The sequence below is a fragment of the Adiantum capillus-veneris genome, chromosome 24 (genome assembly GCF_014529385.1).
Source record: "Adiantum capillus-veneris isolate H3 chromosome 24, ASM1452938v2, whole genome shotgun sequence".
Taxonomy (NCBI): Eukaryota; Viridiplantae; Streptophyta; class Polypodiopsida; order Polypodiales; family Pteridaceae; genus Adiantum; species Adiantum capillus-veneris.
Genome location: NC_140954.1, coordinates 50,811,682 through 50,828,096, shown reverse-complemented (window position 1 = coordinate 50,828,096; position 16,415 = coordinate 50,811,682). Strand labels below are relative to the sequence as shown.

Sequence of the window (16,415 nt, the reverse complement as noted above, 5' to 3'; positions counted from 1 at the left end):
GAGTCTCCCCACCCACATCGTGTCTGTCTCCTTCTCTCTCTCTCACTCTCCGTCTGTGGTGCTCCCCGATCCCCTTCAATTGGTATCAGAGCTATGGTGACCGCGGAGAGCACGACGGCTTTGAGAGCTTCGAGGCGATAGCTCGTTCGCTCTCGACGGTGGAGTTCGGTCACGGAGTTTCACGGAGAGCGATTTTAGCTTGAGGAGCATTGTCTTTGGAGCGTAGGAGCTTGGTGTGGTCAAGCTTGGTCGAGGAGGCGGTTGCAGCTTCCTTGGTGAGAGGAGCTTTTGAGCTCAGTGGAGCTCGTTAGAGAAGTGCTCGACGGAGGAGAGCTTGACATTCGAGTGCTTGGATGCTGTTGTGGCAGAGATCTTGTATTGGAGCTTGCATTGAGAGGACATTGCATCACGCAGAGTGGAGCAGGAGCAGGTTCAAGACTGTGTGCAGCTCGTTTTTGCCATTTTCGGGCTCTAAAACGCAGTTTTTTGCGTAGCTCCGTCATACAGAGTCAGATCTACATGATCCAGGAGTCTAGGTCAGGGTTTTGGCACGCTCCGAACATGATAGTGATGTCTATTTGCTGAAATTATGCTTTGAATTACAGCAGGTACAGCAGCAAGTTTATTTGTGCACTTTCGGGTCCCAAAAACACTGTTTTTGGCATAGCTTTCACACCCGGACTCGGATACATATGATCCAGGAGTCTACCTTGGGGTTTTGGCACGCTCCGGACGCGCTCGTCATATCAGAATTTTAAAATTCTGAACGCTGAATTTTCTGTAGCAGCAGCAGTTGTTTATTGTGTGTCGAGGATTCCACACATGGTTTGCTCTCAGATGTGAGAGTGATATTAGCTGCAAGTTTCCTCACAGGTGGGAGGATACGATGTATGCCTTATGTGGTTTGATGCTCAGGGAGACTAATGTGATTGCATTTTGAGCTCAGCAATGTATGCCTCGAGCATGTTTTTTGGCAGTCACAGGTAGAGCAGATATTTGTGTACTAGATTTGCAGGTGTTTGCAATGATGTATGCAAAGTGTGGAGATTGGTGCATGCATTTGGAGTGCGGTTTGATGCGCTTTGGTTGCTCATGGTTTTGAGCGTGCAGTCAGTTTGGTTACTGGTTTTGTGGCCGTTTTACTGACGAAACTCTGGCGAAATTTTCCCAGGAGTTTTATGCGCATCATTTATGCGATCTAGGTAGAGATTGCGGGTTGCACTCAACATTTGCGTGCGGTGTTCTCTGCAGGTGGGAGATTTGTGCGTGTGTATGCATCGATACCGCACACTGTGGGCTTGGTGATTAGCTCACAGATTGCAGTGTGATACTAGAGCAGGCGAGGCTTGTATTGACATTGCGGGAGCTCTATTTTGGAGTGTGTCTCACAGGTTTTACATTGTGTTTCTGGCCATATTGGTAGACAGTTTCCAGGTGTTGTTGGTGAGGTGGTTTTGCTTTCTAGCTTGCTACTTGTGCTCATGGCAGAGACAAGTGATCGATCAGATTGTGACCTCTCACAGATGCGCATGTTTGATGGGTCAGACTTTGCGGCATGGAGAGAGTGTATGCTTGATGCATTGACACAGCGAGGGTTGCATCGACCATTGAGTGGTGATGCAGGTAGACCTTCAAACATGTCTAACGATCAGTGGCAGGAGCTAGAGGAGATGGCACTATCTACGCTCTCTTTGCACCTTGCGGAATCTGTATATGCTCTTGTTATGTATGAGACTACTTCGAGAGCACTTTGGCACAGATTGCATGATATGTATGATAGATCTGAGTCATCACGGACTCGTGTGAGACATGTACATTCACGAGCACGCCGACAGGTAACATGTTGGTATTGTGGTCATTCTGGACACGTTAGACGGCACTGTTTTCGTCGTATGCGACATCGTAGGAGACATGGCAGTCTCAGAGATGTATGTAGTGATGCCATGGACTCAGTTGCTTTGACAGTTGAGGCACATGTAGTGTCGGAGTATACTAGTGACGGGGATGTCACTTTTACCTCGAGCTATGCACGAGATGCTATACATGTGGATAGTGCACTCCCTTCGCAGTGGTTGCTATACGCAGATGCTATGTTTCATGTCACGCCGCATCGTGCATGGTTTTGTAGCTATTCTAGCGGGATGCTTGGCAGTGTACATTTGACCGATGGATCGGTGCATGCGATAGCAGGTGCAGGAGATGTGAGACTGTCATTACCGAGTGGTGCATCTTACTTGTTACGACATGTGCGCTATGTACCAGATTTGACAATGAGTTTGATCTCGATTGGTCAGCTAAGAGATTGTGGATGTCAGATTTCGCTACGAGAGCGAGATTTTGTGATGCATTTGGGTTCACTAGTGATTGCGAGAGGTGCCAGGAGTGGTACACGTTACCCATTGCATGTGGATCACACGAGAGACGGTGTTGTCTCTGTGATCACGCAGCCAGGTAGAGAGCGAGAGAGCAGGCGAGTCTCTTTTGCTTGTGGGTTGCAGGATGCTTTGCATGGAGTACAGAGCAGTGACCTTGTTGTGCAGGTTGCGTCTACGGATGCACAGTTAGAGCGGGACAGCTCTAGTGAGTCACAGCAGGATGAGTCATCAGAGGTGATGACAGAGATGACTCACACGGATGTTGAGATGTCGACTATTGTGGAGTCATTTCTTCATATGCTTATGCCAGAGCTTGATGTAGATTCAGGACATATGGATACACTTGGTACACATGTGATATGTGGTGGGCACGAGGAGTCACTCCAGAGCTCGGAGTCAGAGTGCCATGGTCTCTATGATAGGGGACAGGATTGCCATGTGTTGAGTTCTGAGTTGGAGGTGGCAGAGGTTGCCAGGGTTGCATCAACGTTCGGTGTCCTTATGTACGAGATGCTGATCTCGAGGCCCGACATAGCAGCTGCAGTGGGAGCATTTGCAGCAGGGTTGATCAGTCGTTCGATGACTGATCTCGGCATAGAGCATAGGGGAGGTTTGCAGGTATTGCGTACATACTTACAGTACGTGTGCGGTACGTCTGGTGGTGTATGGACTTACACGGGAGCAGGACAGCCGGATCCACACGATCACAGCCATCCAGTGGGCATCGGTTGAGAGCGGTTTTCTCTCACCTTTTGTAGTCTTTAGACTAGGTTCCCTTGCTTAAAGGCACAGTCGCCTTTAAGTGGGAGGTTGTTGGGGTATAGGCGTCTGTGCCTTGCCCGGCCGCCCAGAGTCTGGGCGCCCACTGACTTGTATACCTTATACATAGCATAAGTGTATAGGGGGCTGCTCACTCTTTTGAGTCTCCCCACCCACATCGTGTCTGTCTCCTTCTCTCTCTCTCACTCTCCGTCTGTGGTGCTCCCCGATCCCCTTCAACACACACACACACACACACATGTTGGGTGGATAGTAGTTTGCATTACTATGATTGGTCCGTCTCGCTCTCTCACTCTCTCTCTCTCTCTCTCTCTCTCTCACACACACACACACACACACACACACACACACACACACACACATGTTGGGTGGATAGTAGTTTGCATGGACTATGATTGGTCTCTCTCTCTCTCTCTCTCTCTCTCTCTCTCTCTCTCTCTCTCTCTCTCTCCCCCCCCAATAGATATTCACTTTTGTTGAAGACTCATGCAACTTTTAGTGTCCTTTTAAATTGTTCCTACGCATTTTGCTATGTCTTTCTCTCTCCCTACTTCTCTTTGCCACATCATTTTTTGGGCGCTCAAAACTTATCCTCTCTCTCTCTCTCTCTCTCTCTCTCTCTCTCTCTCTCTCTCTCTCTCTCTCTCTCTCCCTCTCTCCGGTTGACTTTTAATAGGCACCCTTGTGTGTCAAAATTTAGAGAATTTATAGGTTTCTAAACATGACCCACATTTTAACTCTAAAAATTAAAAAAGGACAAAATATCCGAGAACTGGTAAAAGATCCGTCAACTGGGCAATCTCTCTCCTCATTCGGGGTGCCAATGTGAGGGTTGATTTTTATCAGGCATCTCATCCATTTTCTATCAGTGAGAAAAGGGAGCTATCCTTTTAAAATTACACTATAATGCGAAGAAAACCATAATATCTTGGAAATTGGAAGGGATTGAAGGATGCCCTTGGTGAGATATAGTGCCTATGAGCTCAACAATAAAATATTTTCTCTCTCTCTCTCTCTCTCTCTCTCTCTCTCTCTCTCTCTCTCTCTCTCTCTGGCATGTGCATGTGTGCATACATATACAGACCTCTCTCTCTCTCTCTCTCTCTCTCTCTCTCTCTCTCTCTCTCTCTCTCTCTCTCTCTCTCTCTCAGCCAATAACGTGGATTGACCTCTTTATTTGCATGCATATCCTAAATGCGAGACATCACTAAGTTGATATGAGGCGATTTTTTTTTATAATCTCAATCTCTTCAAAAAAACTTTTAGAAATCTCTAAAAAATATCAATATTGGTCTTGAAAAAACCCCTTGAAAAAACAAAACCAAATATATATATATTCAAAAATTAAATTCTTATTAAATAAATAAAATCTTCACAAAAATTATCCCTTTTTTTATGTAATTTAAACTAAAACATTTATTCTATGCAAGCTAGAAAGTCTATTGACTTTACATTCTGAAAAGCATGTCAATTCTTACAATGTTACCCTTTACTTTTGCATTTTAAATTTAACCCTTTACTTTTGTTTTGCAAGGTTTACTTTGAAATGAAGAAGAACGTGACACGTGGAGGGTCTCTCCTTCCTCGAAAATTTTAAGGTGCTTCATATATAGTATAGACTAGTACGGCCGGTAGCCGCCTCTCTCTCTTTTTCTCTCTCCCTCTTTATCGCGTGCAACAGGGGCTTCTCTTAGTTTTGGAGTTTAGCCTTCATGTCATAGATTTTGACACATGTAAAGGCCTCCCCCTTCCGCCATATTATGTTAGTTTAGATAGAAGCTCTTCTTGGTAAGACTCAATATATTGTCTCCTTTCATGGCATTGGTAATCTCTCTCTCTCTCTCTCTCTCTCTCTCTCAGGTGGTGGCAAGAGTGGAGCTCACAACGGAGTTAAACTCGCCATGATGAAAATAGGGGGAGGGTTGATCCTTGTGGAAAAAGGTTAAGGCAAGGGAATTTGAAGAGATTTCATTTTCGATCCACGGAGAAAGGGCGGAGCATGGGCTGCCAAGGGGAGGAATCTTTGGAAGCAACCAGCTCACCGTAAAAGAGGAAGGGGGAGCCATCAAGAGAGCATCGGGGAGATCTGCAGAACTTACAAAAGGAGAGAGGAAGAGTCTACGAGCTGAAGGAGGTGTCCAAGCCAGGACATGGGCGACGTTTTCTGAGGCTCACATCGGAGCTGGTGCAAGGGCTGATATTCTCAGAAAAGGGCAAGGGGGGCCGTGAACCAGATCACTAGGCAGGGGGAGATGTGCCCAATATGGTGAGCTCAGGTTGCATTAATCAAAGCTGAGGAGCTGGACATGAGCAGGTAATTAAGGCACAAACCAAGGGGCCACCTTTAGACATAGAGAACGGTAGCCCATGAGTAGGTGGTCAATAAGCAGGGACATTCAAGAGTGAGCCACATGGATGATGGGCAAGTGGACAGTGCTTAGATAGAGCTCATAAAGGGAGCTCTTTAAAGGGAGAGCTTGCCATGCGAAGGAAGCTGGAAGAGGGAAACCACTATTTGAAGAGGGGGGCCATTCTTGGCACATAAAGGAGCCATGCTATAGAGCGAGACTGGCATGGGAAGGCACAGGGCTTTGTCAACAAAGCCGTACTAAAGAGGGAGCCAACTCAAGCAAGCACTGCAGGGGAAGGGGAGCGGAGCTCAGATCAGGCGGCCAATTTTGGAGCCGGGGGGGAGGGGGCGGGAGTTAGAGAGGGGTGTATCATCAGGTCCAACAAGGCCATGATCTGAAATTCAGACAGCCTGGGCGGAGCTAAGAAGCGGAGATATGAGCCGAGGGCATCCAGTTCGAAGGGGACGTCAGGGAGCTCTTGCATGTGGAGGAAGGGCCAAGCTAGATAGCAAGGACTAAGGAATGACATCTAGGAGCTACAAAGGCCAAAAAGCTTTGGGAATATTGGGTAGATAAAATCATGAGAGAAAAAGGGAGCTCAATCCATGATGAAAGTTTTAGCAGATGATGTGCCGTGCTTGACAAAGAGCGGGCGGGAGGCTGATGGTTATTCACAGAGAGATTGGGAGACCTGAGAAGCAATGAAAGGGACAAAGGGAGAGCTTCCTAGGTGAGGGTACATATTGGCGGTGGAGAGGGGGAATGGGGAGCCAACCAGCGCGCCAACACGGTTGCCTCCTATAGCCCAGCGCACACACAGCACCCCAATCCACTTTGCGAGCACCTTCGACTCGCTCGATTCAACGAACTCTACGTGCATACGCGCTCACATAGACACGCCTGAACTCACACAACCTGCACCCATCTGCAATAGCCTTTGCGTTCTCCCACTCATTCAAAACACCGCACACCTCTCTCTCTCTCTCTCTCTCTCTCTCTCTCTCTCTGCAATATTTGGTCGGGGGGGCAACACTTGCCGCACACACATACACGAGAGCAGAAGAGAAGGAGGGAAAGGGGGGGCAAGATGATGCACCAAACTCACTACAATGGGGTCTTCTCTTTCATAGGCACACCAAAAACCTATACAATCCTCATCACCATAACCGGCGTGGACCAAAAACACACTAAAGGGCGAGCCCCGCTCAAGCCTGACTTCAAGAACTCCATGGCCTGTGCTCCTCGTGAGCTTCCTGTGGCTCCAAACGAACGAGCACCACAAAAAAACCTTCTTTTTTTCCTCTCCCCTCCTTTAAAAAGAAACTTTTTTCCCTTATTTTGCTTCCAAGGGGCAACACGGCGCCGTCGTTGCTCCCTTGCTTCTTCTTTTCTTTTCCGTTTCAATAATCCTCAATTTTTTCCTCCTTTGGAACTCCTCATTTCCTAAGAAAAGATAGCTTTTATCAACCAAGCACCTGGACGACTTGGTGAAGCTTAGTCTCTTTTTTTCATTTGCCCTCTCTTTACCCAAGTAGTAGTACCACTTCCTTTTTCACTTTAACAATGATTGAGAGTAGGGGGTCCCATGCCCCATATGCGCATGCACCCTTCGGGGTTCCACCGTTTCATGCTCAAGTGCCCACTGACCCGGCAGTCAAGCCCAACCGAGACTCTGCATTCCAGACTACAATCATACACACTGGTCCCGCAAAGAAACTTCAACCCGACCTTGTACGGAGCACCCCTGACCGGGAAAAGGCATCTGACCCTTCACGTTCGCCACAAATGGCCAACTCCCGACTGCCATATCTCCACGCTTCGGACTCCGAACAACGCACCGTCGACTCTAACTAGCTCCACATAGTGCACACTACCCACCAGAAACCTGGCGAGCCCAAAAAACACCAACTGGCGCATTACCCAACGCGGCTCCGCCGCCTCGAAACGGACCCCCGTCGAAACTTCGACGGCCCATAACTTGCTATCCGTAGCTCCGATTCACAATCCGAGAAGACCAGCATGCATCACAACTCGAGGACTTCGAGTATCTCAACTCGCATCAGCTTTGACCAATCACATGCACCCGCCCAATCCGGCGAGGATCTACAATGCACCCCATTTCAAGCTGTCGTATCTTTCACATACGGGCTCCGTTTGATGAGCCGTCTGGACCTGCTCGAAAAGCACACCGAGCACCACATTTTGGCATAGTAAACCACCACTTTGGGTATATAGGGCCATCTCCCTGTTTGGTCTTCTGTAGCATACCATCGGCCTAAAAATCCACATCAAGCATACATCTCCACTTCCACCTAGCTGCAGCCGCACTTCACAGCCGCATTATCACCTGAGCTTGCACCTGCTCGATCACATAGCCCCACTTGGGCCCATTTCTATCGTCGACAGCATTTGGCTGTACCATCATTGCCCACCCCCTCGTTGAGCATTTATGCTCAACCAAAAGCATACTTTCTGCACACCAAAACGGCATAACCACACCAACACTGAGCAAACCACAAACCGCACCACAACTTGTATGTACAATATATACATAGCTCCTGCTGTTGCTGGCCTTCCCTTAGGTGGGTTGCCCAACCCCCTGCATTATCTGCTATTATCCTCCAGGATCAAACACCTGGCATTGGTCATTTTCATCCACAAGTAGCAGCTCCCTATAGAACTGCTCCCAAACGCCAACCCAATAGTGCATATAAAATGCACCCAACATCTCCTCACTGCTCCACGCAGTCACTGGCATCCAAGCATCCAAAAGAGTACCACCGTGTTCATCACTTGGCCCAACAGCCAAACCAACGGACATACCTACATCGACGGAAAAACCTGACCCTTCCACCCAACCATGTAAAGTGGAGGACTCCTCCACGGACTCCTGTAACTAGCGACATGCCCACTGCACTGTTGTACTCACAAGCATGGTCTTCACGATCCAATGGCACATCTCACTCGACGGCTTCACAGCACCCATAACCTGCTCTTCTTCTTCACCCATGGCCAAATGCACTTGTTCATCACCCAAAGGCCTCTCTAACGGCATCATACCATCGCAGTTCATGCCTGTGGCATCCTCAAACACCGTATCCTCATGCTTATCCGAACCAAGCGAGCCACATGGCTCAACCAATGCCTCTTGTAGACCATCCTCCTCAACCTGCTCTCCTTCCATATCCATGGCAGCTTTTTCTTTCCTGGCCAAGCTCCGAACCTGTCTCACTATCAAAGCCCATTGCACGGCCACTTTAACCAACATCACCATTAGCATGGTGCCACACAAGACCTTTGCATGCATATCCTCATCCCCAAGCTTGGGCACTTCCCAACCATCACCTCTTCATGCACATAGCAAGGAATCTTTATCTGCACCATCTCAAGCTCACTGGAGTCTGTCTCCTTGCCATAGGACGCGGACTCATCCTCTCTACCTGTATCCCACAAACTTGAGCTCGAACTCTCATCACCACTGCCATAGGCCGACTCGGTAGATACATCTTCACTCTTAAGCTCCACAAGGGCTTGACCACTGCCAACTTGGTCCTGCACACTCTTATCATCAGGCTCCAGGCTCTCGGCACCTACCATATGGCCACAATCTGCTATCTTCTCGAGCAAAGACTCCACAAGAACAGGCTTCACCTTTTCCTTTTCAAGCTGAACTTGACACTTGGCATCTGCCATCTTCTCAGTACACAGGCTCTCTTTAACACATGGCTTGCCCTCGTTGGCAAGCTCATCCATCACAGGCACTAGCACCCTGCAAACAGGCATCTCCACACAAGCGCAATTGACCATCGGCCTTACCTCCACAGGCTCCACACTTCGCATCCCTAGCACCATCCTCGACCTATCCAAAGAACACCCTGCTGCTGCCACAATCGGCGCACAATCTACCGGCTTAAGCAAGCCAAGCTCCACTTTTCTTCTCACCTTGCGGCTCTTAAACCTGGCAACCTGGACTGCTTCACCATAGCACCTAGGCTCGTCATCATCCACCTTTTCTCTAACCACAGGATGCAAACACGCAAGAAACTTTTCCATCTTGAAGCAATCCCCATTGACCACATTGGTGATAGCCACCAATTGCTTCCAACGAGCTTCGAACTCGGCCACAAAAACCTCAAAATTAGCACTCACATCTTGCCGCAAGCCTTTGATCTGCGCTTCCACTTCATCAATCGATAACACCTTACGAAACCGCAGTAGAAACTGCTCTCGAAAACCTGTCCAAATTTGTTTGTCTGCTGCTTGCAGACCATCAAACCATAGCTTCGCTTTTCCTCGCAGCACCAAGGGCACCGTAAGGACCTTGTCTTCATCACCTGTCATTCGCAATGATAGCAGGAGTAATTCATAATCTGCCAGCCAGTCATCCGCATCCTCGCTTCCGCTGAAGATCAGGCCACTGCTTTGCCACATCTTTACTTCAAATCACATCACCAGGGAGCTATTAGCGCGCTCCTCCGTGGGGGCACCAGAAGATGGAGAGGGGGAATGGGGAGCACGCCCAGTGCGCCAACACAGTTGCCTCCTATAGCCCAGGGCACACACTGCATCCCAATCCACTTTGCGAGCACCTTCGACTCGCTCAATTCAACGAACTCTACGTGCATACGCGCTCACATAGACACGCCTGAACTCACACAACCCGCACCCATCTGCAATAGCCTTTGTGCTCTCCCACTCATTCAAAACACCGCACACACCCTCTCTCTCTCTCTCTCTCTGCAACATTTGGTCGGGGGGGCAACACTTGCCACACACACATACACGAGAGTAGAAGAGAAGGAGGGAAAGGGGGGGCAAGATGATGCACCAAACTCACTGCAATGGGGTCTTCTCTTTCATAGGCACACCAAAAACCTGTACAATCCTCATCACCATAACCGGCATGGACCAAAAACACACGAAAGAGCGAGCCCCGCTCAAGCCTGACTTCAAGAACTCCATGGCCTGTGCTCCTCGTGAGCTTCCTGTGGCTCCAAACGAACGAGCACCACAAAAAAACCTTCTTTTTTTCCTCTCCCCTCCTTTAAAAAGAAACTTTTTTCCCTTATTTTGCTTCCAAGGGGCAACTACGGCGCCTTCGTTGCTCCCTTGCTTCTTCTTTTCTTTTGCCTTTCAATAATCCTCCATTTTTTCCTCCTTTGGAACTCCTCATTTCCTAAGAAAAGATAGCTTTTATCAACCAAGCACCTGGACGACTTGGTGAAGCTTAGTCTCTTTTTTTCATTTGCCCTCTCTTTACCCAAGTAGTAGTACCACTTCCTTTTTCACTTTAACAATGATTGAGGGTAGGGGGTCCCATGCCCCATATGCGCATGCAGCCTTCGGGGTTCCACCGTTTCGTGCTCAAGTGCCCACTGACCCGGTAGTCAAGCCCAACCGAGACTCCGCATTCCGGACTACAATCATACACACTGGTCCCGCAAAGCAACTTCAACCCGACCTTGAGCGGAGCACCCCAGACTGGGAAAAAGGCATCTGACCCTTCACGTTTGCCACAAATGGCCAACTCCCGACTGCCATATCTCCACGCTTCGGACTCCGAACAACGCGCTGTCGACTCTGACTAGCTCCACATAGTGCACACTACCCACCAGACACCTGGCGAGCCCAAAAAACACCAACTGGCGCATTACCCAACGCGGCCCCGCCGCCTCGAAACGGACCCCCGTCAAAACTTCGACGGTCCATAACTTGCTATCCGTAGCTCCGATTCACAATGAAGACCAACATGCATCACAACTCGAGGACTTCGAGTATATCAACTCGCATCAGCTTTGACCAATCACATGCACCCGCCCAATCCGGCGAAGATCTGCAACGCACCCCATTTCAAGCTGTCGTATCTTTCACATACGGGCTCCGTTTGATGAGCCGTCTGGACCTGCTCGAAAAGCACACCGAGCACCACATTTTGGCACAGTAAACCACCACTTTGGGTATATAGGGTCATCTCCTTGTTTGGCCATCTGCAGCATACCGTCGGCCTAAAAAGCCACATCAAGCATACATCTCCACTTCCACCTAGCTACAGTCGCACTTCACAGCCGCATTATCACCTGAGCTTGCACCTGCTCGATCACATAGCCCCACTTGGGCCCATTTCTATCGTCGACAGCATTTGACTGTACCAACGGCACCTTCAATATAGAGAAAGAAAGCTGGGCGTGATCAGACCTAACAGTCAAATAGGGCCTTAAAAATGCTATTTGGACGCCTTTATTATCACACACATAGTACATAGTAATCAAATCCAAGAGTCAAAAAGGACCTCAAAAATGCTATTTGAATGGCTTTCATTACTACACACAGTAGAATATATACAAAACAAAATATGTACATTGTATTAACAAGAAATTCTATTTGGTAAGACCTTAGAATTGCATGGAATGGTCACAAGCTTGATGCAAACATTATATCTTTGCATACTTCTTTTTTGGAACGTTTGTATCATGATGGGGATGGGTAATAGGTTGATGTCGGGTGTGATTGCAATGCAATGGACACACCATTTAGCCAAACTGTTTTTGTCGCCTCAATCCCACACACATTCGGGTGGACACGAGGCCTCAAGTGCCTCCTCATGAGGCTTAGCGCTCTAAAAGCCCCCCATCTCTCTCTCTCCCTCTCTCTCTAGTTGTAGTTGTGCACAAACCTTCAAGCTACTCTTGAAATTTAGAGAGAGAGAGTTAAAGCAAAGGATAAAAATTTAGGAGTAGCTTGAAGGTTTGTGCACAGCTGAATATTGAGAGGGAGAGAAAGATTTGATGATTGTGTGCAGGTTTTATGCGCAATTGAGATTGAGAGAGAGAGAGAGAGAGGGGGGGGGGGGGGGGATGAGAGAGACAAAGTATTATATGTAGATGGTGATGTGAAGAGAGGATTAGCGCTAGCAACAACACTCACCTATTGCAGTAGGCTAGCACCAAAAAGTAGTGCAGAGGTTACAAGAGGGGATGGAGACTCGGCTCACGTCCGAACTACAAAAAGGAGCTGGTGCAAGGGCTGCTATGCTTAGAAAAGGGGAAGGGGATGGAGAAAAGGGAGAAAAAGAGAGAGTTAGAGGGCCTTCACGCTAAGGGCTCAACATGTGTGTGTGTGTGTGTGTGTGTGTGTGTGTGTGTGTGTGTGTCACACACACACACACCATGTGCACGCGCGCGCGCGCGCGCGAGAGAGAGAGAGAGAGAGAGAGAGAGAGAGAGAGAGAGAGAGAGAGAGAGGCAATAAGTACGACAAGTACGTGGATACACAAGGGTTTGAGTAATTACAAACAGGCACAAGGTTGGGCATTGGGCAACATAGCAAGAAGAGGAGGCAGAAGCACAGACATGCATAGGGCTGGGCATTGAGCAATGTAGAAAGAAGAGGAGGTAGAAGCACAAACATGTGTATGACTAGCCACTAGGTAGCATAGAAAGGGGATTTGAAGGGAGGAGGCAAAAGAAAAGGTGTGCGAGTGAGTAGCATTGTTCGGGGAAAATCATTTTCACGACCAAACATGAGTTCTTTTTATGGATTTTCCACCAAGAGGAAGTATTGAAAAATAGAGCAAAATTGTACTATGTTTACACTATTTTTCTCAAAATCTAAGCGGGATTTTTCCTTTTCCTCTTCCTTTTAGAAAGCATTTAGTGATGCAATCGTAAGACACATTTTCCTCAAATATTGGTGAGCAGCCTTTGGCAACCAAGCAAAGCCATAGCCTTCGTGCAACTGAGGGGCTGACTGAGGAACAATGCAAGAGAGAGAGAGAGAGAGAGAGAGAGAGAGAGAGAGAGAGCAAGGGTTTTGAGCGTAAGAGGGGCCATGCTGCCACCGAAGGCAGTACCATTTTACTAGTTCTTCTTATAACGAATGAGACTAACTCCACCTCCAACGGAGTGGCCTCCTGCGACGGTAGAAAGGAATAAAAAATAGACTACACCTCACAATACACACAGACTAATACAAAAGAAAACGTATACGTTGAAGTCCAACAATGTCTTTGGTGCGGCAAGTTGAGTGTGAGCGTTAAGGAGGGGACGCGTGCCAATAGGGTCACAAAGGCATCATTGAATGTGCAAAATTCCACCCAAGTTAGTGGAGCTACCTGCAAGGATCATGTACTTGATGCTTCAGGGCCCAATACTGTTCACTACATAGGTAGCTCAAACCAGAATGAGATCTTTAGCAAAGCTTGGAATTGGACCAAGAGCCATCTTCTACATCTTTGTCCTTGCCCTGTTTGCTTATCCCTTCCTAAAAAAAAAGCACCTCGACAAAGTCTTCCTCTTCTTATTACATCAAGAGTACTACATAGATTAGAGCACCCAAGAAGCTGCACCGCTCAAGTAAAGAGTTTGTGCGCGAAGCCTTGCAAGTCGGTTTGTTTGGAGGCTAGCCTACATCCACATTGATTGAAGTGGGGAGGGGCTCTGACTATGCTGGCCAAGCCCTGCGCGCTTGCTCATTCCAATCGAGGAAGAAACAAAGGAGGATATGTAGCTAGCGGAGGGATTTGGGGGCACAACTGAGCTAAACTCGAGCCTACGTAGCAGCAAACACGATCGATATTATATGCAAAGTAGCGATTCTATGTTCTTGAAACTTGCTTGTACTGCTTGCAACTTTGCGTCATGGCTCTCGTAAAATGGGCTCATCATTTGTAGCTATATTTCCACCACAACTATTCTGCCTTTATTGTTATACAACCCATTGCAAACCCTTGCCTATGGTGTTGCAGTTGTGCACGGATCTCTCAATTAGGCAACTGCAACTCTCACTTGCCGGCTACAAGCTTGCACCTGCAAGCCTCCATCTTTGCTTAAATAGGCCCTTCCTTTCTTCACCATCCTTTTGTCTTGCAACAGTTGGCATGAAGAACATAATGCGGGTGATTGAAGGTGGCGGTGACATTGTGATCCCATCAAGCTGCAGTAGCGCTCGCGACCACCTCGTCCTCCTCTTTTCTTTCTCTTTCTCTCTCTCTCTCTCTCTCTCTCTCATGAAATCATCAACCCCTCCTCGCAAAACTACCTGTCGACAGTCTGCAAGCACGTTGACCTCCTCTCCCTGTTTCTCTCTCTCCCACACACACACACACACACACATACCACACACACACATTCTCAAGCACACATTATGTACTCAGGTATACACCCTATTCAAGTCTTTCATATTTTTGCACTCACTCCAATAGACGCTGCCTCTCATACCCTTCTACACTTTGAATGATATATACTAAAACCCCTCTATGATCTATTGGATTGTTTCCATATCTAAGTGCATCTATATATGTACGTTAGCAAGCTATTTTACTGTTTTTTGCATTTTACCTTTATCAACCTATTCTATTTATCTAAGTTTTAAAAAAAACTATGTATCTATTCTAAGTGTTTGATCTTTGGTTTGGTCCAATTTTTTATTATGTAATCTACCATCTTTTACCTTGCATAAAACTCTTTAGATTTATTAGTTTTAAAGGCGAGTTGAGCATCTTAGAAGCATTGGCGCAAGTAGACATGCTAGCAGAATTGAACACAACAGTGTATAAATTGGAAGAATTCTGAGGGGTTTTGTTGGATGGGGGGAGAGAGAGAGAGAGAGAGAGAGAGAGACACACAGAGAGAGGGGGGGGGGGCGGGGGGGCGGGGGGGCTCCACACTATCTTGCATGGGCGGCTTCAAATGGGATCTACGGTTGAGACTAGTAAATTTGGGGAATCGTCGAATCTGAGCACGTTTTCCTCCTCCACCATTGCTCCCATTTGAGCATGCCCGTGTGATATAATGATGAGGGGATAGGAGCGATTACAAGATCGAGAGTAGCTCCACTTGGAATGCTCCCATTGGCTCTAATAAATAACTAGAGGCATTGGTCGCCCGCATGAGTGGCATGGGAAGCACGCTCTATGGATCCATAGGTAACACATCATTGCTCAAGGCACACAAGTTAGTGTTTGAGGTATTGCATATTATTTTTCCAGTCAATACATCCTCAAGGTTGTTAGTGGTGCTTCCCGTGTTCACATTGTGGAATGTGGCATATTCTATGGATTGCAATGGCCTTGCCTCATATGTGCACGCGTACATCACAAGGGAGGACCCCTTTTCTATCGTATTATAGGTATTGAGCTCCCGAACAAGCTACCTAAGATCAACTCAGATGCTACGATAGAGGGGACTGGTTGGTGACGACTAATGTAGTATGCCAAAACCTACCATGTTCCTTATGTTATCTCAATTAGTAAGTGGGAACACATAGAACCTTCTTGTTTGCACATCTTAGCAGATGAGGTGCTAGTGGTCAACTCATTCAACACGCTGTGACATCTCCACGATGAGAGTGCTATCTCCTGGGCTGTTGTTAAATCACGGTGTGCTTTCACAACTGGCAGTTAACTCAACTGCTAGTTGGTAGTCATCTCTTGTGCATACACGCAACACACACTTACATACGTATTCTAGCACATGAGCACACAAACACACACACAGCTGCATACACAAACCTGCACACAGTGGTGTTCGTGCAGCCATAGTGACTGTGTGCAACGAGTTTGCATTGTTACTAGTTTGATACCATTCACACCAGCGATACACTTGAGAGAGTAATGTTTGAAAGAGAGGTGATGGGGCGGGCCATTCCGAATGTTGTGGCATGTGAGGGTTTGGAGAGGGTGGGCAGTGGCAGGCACGACTCAAAAGAGCCGGCTTTCAGTAATAGCCCATCATTCCTAGTGTGTTGTCCAGAGTAAAAGCTGTAATGAAAAGCTACCACAAAGACTTTAGCTTGCTCCATCCCTTAAACATATGGATGCTCTTGGGTTGGCAGGTCGTATTATGCAGGCCTTCTCACCATGGGAGCTACCAGCTTCAATAGTATTTAATGCCTATCTTCTCTCTTAATGGTT

The 16,415-nt window shown here is 47.6% G+C and overlaps 1 pseudogene; it reads left to right on the top strand.

Moving 5' to 3' along the window:
• The first annotated feature begins 14,647 nt into the window (after positions 1–14,647).
• On the top strand, positions 14,648–15,906 carry LOC147426363 (scarecrow-like protein 9; annotated as a pseudogene).
• The last annotated feature ends 509 nt before the right edge of the window (positions 15,907–16,415 follow it).